The 439-nt window shown below is 45.8% G+C and overlaps 1 protein-coding gene across 3 annotated transcripts in view; it reads left to right on the forward strand.

The window, feature by feature from the left end:
- The window catches only part of LOC111663941 (seizure protein 6 homolog), an 84,948-nt gene that overhangs the window by 79,191 nt on the left and 5,318 nt on the right, over positions 1-439 (forward strand). The window lies entirely within an intron of this gene.

Below are 439 nucleotides of genomic sequence, written 5' to 3' on the forward strand. Positions count from 1 at the left end.
CCTACTCCCCCACTCTCCAAGACATCAAACAAACAAACAAACAAACAAACAATCAAACTCACCTAAACAGCCACAGACACACTACAAACCAATTCAATACAAGCAAACAATACAGACCACCTCACCTGGACTAACCGCATGGTCTCAAAGAGGCTCACACAGGCCACACCCCCCCTTAAAAACACTTCCTCTTCCTGGATTTTTTCCTTGCTTCTCCTAAGAGTCTATCTATCCTAAGTGCTCCCCCTGCTGGGCCCCCAGCTACCATTACTCCTTCTCATCCAAATCCACTGACTGGATCTTGCTGCCTCATCTGACATGTCCTTTACTATTTTCCTCACACTCTGTCCACTTGCTCCTAACACTCTTACCAAAGAGACAACAGACCTTGCTACAAATCCTCTACATCCTACTTCCACTGGACAAATCCTAACTTTCC

This window comes from Seriola lalandi, unplaced genomic scaffold, assembly GCF_002814215.2.
Source record: "Seriola lalandi dorsalis isolate HSWRI2012SDOR001 ecotype SW California unplaced genomic scaffold, Sedor1 jcf7180002054581, whole genome shotgun sequence".
In the NCBI taxonomy this organism is placed as follows: Eukaryota; Metazoa; Chordata; class Actinopteri; order Carangiformes; family Carangidae; genus Seriola; species Seriola lalandi.